Here is a 3201-nt window from a genome sequence, read left to right on the forward strand (position 1 = left end):
CGCCGGGGGGCGGGGCTGCGTCTGCCCGGTCTTTTACATACTGCCCCCACAATACCCCGCGGCTTCTAGTACATGCTTGGACGGTAAAACTAGTCAATATATGAGGGTTTTACGTGATCAAAGACACCTTAAATAAGCGCAACGGTAGGAGATGTTTGTTCATGTGGCGCTGTAGAAAGCCAGGTCAAATGGAAGTGTAACCTATACTGCTCTAACTGTAAAGTAATTTTATTGGTCGCCTTTAAATACGCTGTGGGGACAAACGTAGGTGTTTGTGCATATCGCCCAAATTCCGTGCCACGCCCTCTCTCTTGGGCTTAGAGCTCGAGTGACGTAATATGTCATCGCGGCGCCCCGCTCCTCCCACCATTTTAGCGCCTAGGCGGCCTTTCGTTCGGAACCAGCCGTCAGCGCCTGCTGGCGACGGAACCTTACTTTACTGAGCAAGACGCGTGAGGGTAGGGTGGTTTGTTAAGCCATGTCTTTTGTCTTGACACCTGCCTTTATTTCTCCCAATGGGTTTTTGCCACCCCTCCCAACTGTCTCCCTGTTCCATGTAGCTCGCATGCCCAAGGCGTTGAGTAATACAACCCAACATTCATTGAATGCCTACTGTATGCCAGGCGCTTCCACTCCTACGCACCCTAAGATTCTAGGCAGAGGTTGGCTGCATGGGAGGGTAGAAGGCAGGAGCAGGAGACAGGAGGCATGGGGGCCAGGACCCTGAGCAGCGGCCCCGAAGAAGGAGAAAGACAATGGACATCTGGTCTGGGGCAAACGGGTTTAGGGAAATGAGCAACGCAATAGGCAGGGTCCCTGCTCTCACAGAACTAGGGGACCAGCATGGAGACAGGCAAACAGACAAGGGGTGTCTGGTCTGGTTCCTGATGTCGAGCGCACAGCGTGAGGGGTGCAGATGGGGCCTCTGAGAAAGGCCAGGACCTGGGAGGTTGTGGGGGTGGCTGTTCTGAATTGAATCGTGTGGTAAGGGAGGGAGGTGACTTCAGCTGTCACCCATCCCAGATGTTGAAGGAAAACCTTCCAGACCTACCTGTCGGGTTTCATAATCCTAGGAGCCCAACAGCCTGAGTGAGCAGACAGACCCATACCTGTGCTACCACAACCAGGAGGCAAAAGTCATTCTCTTCCTGTGCTCCTCGTGGTGCCTGCATACAGTAGATGCTCAAAAATGCACACTCTTGAAATTATTATGGATCCCCCCCCCCCCCAGGTCACTTCTTAGTTGCAAAGGGGAAAAAATAATTTTTTCCAATGGAGAGGCCAGGCCGACTTTATCCCCTTGACCTGGGGAGCATTCCCAGCCGCACTGTGGCAGGTGCTGTGGGTCTCTGATATGCCCAGCAAGGCCCAATGCGCATGGGCTCCTGGGCAGGGAAATTTAGCCAGTGTGGCCAAGAAGCAGACTTTTAAACTCAGTTTATTTTTGTTAATATAATAATATACGTTGAAATAGCCCCACGTGCCAGTGGCTGCTGTATCCAGCAGTGCAGTCTAGAGCTCACTCCCACTTAATAGATAACACGAGACCCACGACGCCAGTGCAACTTCACCACGAGTGAAAACTGTGGCCAGCCTCTGGACAGTGCCTGGCCTCCTTGGAGAGTCACCATCAAGAAAAAGAACAAGTGGGGAAAGACAGTTCTAAACCTACACCACAAGAGACAGAGGAAGATTGAATGTCTCGCTATCCTTCCGGGGACAGCAGGGAAGTTAGAAGCCTGGCTGGATTTCCGAGGATGCTGTGGGGTTGTGTGTAGGTAGGGGGCGTGGGGGTGTAGCTGGTTTGGGGCAGGTTAAGAGTTACATTGGGACTTGTGAGGGGGGCATTGAGCAGATGACCCTCCAGCAGGGGCTGGAAGGAGGACAGTGCAGGAACCAGGTAGAGAATGTCAGGCAGAGGGCATAGCTAAAGCAAAGGCCCTGAGGCAGAGCAAGGAGAAGGCCCGCATGCCCTGAGCAGAGCAGGGTGGCCTAGCGGACACCTTTGTGGAGGGGTCAATGGGGATCTATGGCAGATTGTGAGCAAGAGAGGTTCCTGACCCAAGTTAACAGGCTGAGATTGTTACTTTGGTAGTTTTTGCTGCATCATGCTTGTTTTATTTTTATTTTTTTAAAATATATTTTATTGATTCTCCAGAGAGGAAGGGAGAGAGATAGTTAGAAACATCAATGAGAGAGAAACATCGATCAGCTGCCTCCCTCACACTCCCCACTGGGTATGTGCCCACAACCAAGGCACATGCCCTTGACCGGAATCAAACCCGAGACCCCTGAGTCCGCAGGCCGACGCTCTATCCACTGAGCCAAACCGGTCAGGCAGTGCTTGTTTTGTCTGAAGTGTCCAGGAGCAAATAATGCCTTTTTGCAGAGAGCAAGGGAAGCGCCTGAAGCCCCCCAGGAAGCGCCCAAAGCCTCTCCTGAAGGGCCCAGTCCTCAGTCCCACCCTGACCCTTTGGGGTCCGGCTCAGAGCCCAGACACTGCAGGGAGAGGATTGCCATAGAGGTGGCTGCCTCTGCTCCTGCAGCCCCCCGTGCCCAGACACCAAGACCCCTGGGTGTTGGAGTCCAGCCCCAGCAGGTCCAGGGGTTCCCAAAGGTGTGGACGGAATCTGCGAAGAAGACAGCGGAGACAGCGTTCAGTTGATCAGCATAGCCAGGTTCTCCCTTTATTGTCCTGTTACATCTGTATTTATACCATTTGATCCTATATGCATGCCTCTATAATCACATCACGGTATGTTTTGGGTAACCTTCTACAGTTCCTTGTTTTATTTCCATAGTTTCTTATCTGACCTTTGCCAAAAATCCTGTCTCTATCTAGTTCTGTTGATTTTAATCTTGTCTAGGTTAATCTCTGTGTTCCATTATAAGGGCTATTCCAAGGTCACTGCTCTACTGATAAGCTACAAGGAAATGACTGAAGGAGTTTATCCTACCCAGTAAAGGTTATGTCCTCCCAGCCTCGCTGCTTGCCTTCCCTGGGACTGCCCTGTGTCAGTGGGTCTCCAGGGGTATAGGCTTTGGTGCTTTCCCTGGTGGGCAGACCCCTGGGGATGCGGGCCCAACAAGTTCCAAATTTATTGCCAACAGTCATAAGTCCAAGTTCTTCATAAGTAGTACATGGTATTTCTGTAACACTAGGGGGATTTACTGATTTATTCTCTTCCTTAGTCCTGTTAA

The 3201-nt window shown here is 51.6% G+C and overlaps 1 long non-coding RNA gene across 1 annotated transcript in view; it reads left to right on the forward strand.

Moving 5' to 3' along the window:
- The first annotated feature begins 68 nt into the window (after positions 1-68).
- The window catches only part of LOC102263000, a 6851-nt gene continuing 3718 nt past the window's right edge, over positions 69-3201 (forward strand). The window contains exon 1 of the long non-coding RNA XR_313618.2: positions 69-458. This is a non-coding gene — a long non-coding RNA (uncharacterized LOC102263000). The remainder of the gene's footprint in view (positions 459-3201) is intronic.

The sequence above is a fragment of the Myotis brandtii genome, unplaced genomic scaffold (genome assembly GCF_000412655.1).
Source record: "Myotis brandtii unplaced genomic scaffold, ASM41265v1 scaffold236, whole genome shotgun sequence".
NCBI classification, from domain to species: domain Eukaryota; kingdom Metazoa; phylum Chordata; class Mammalia; order Chiroptera; family Vespertilionidae; genus Myotis; species Myotis brandtii.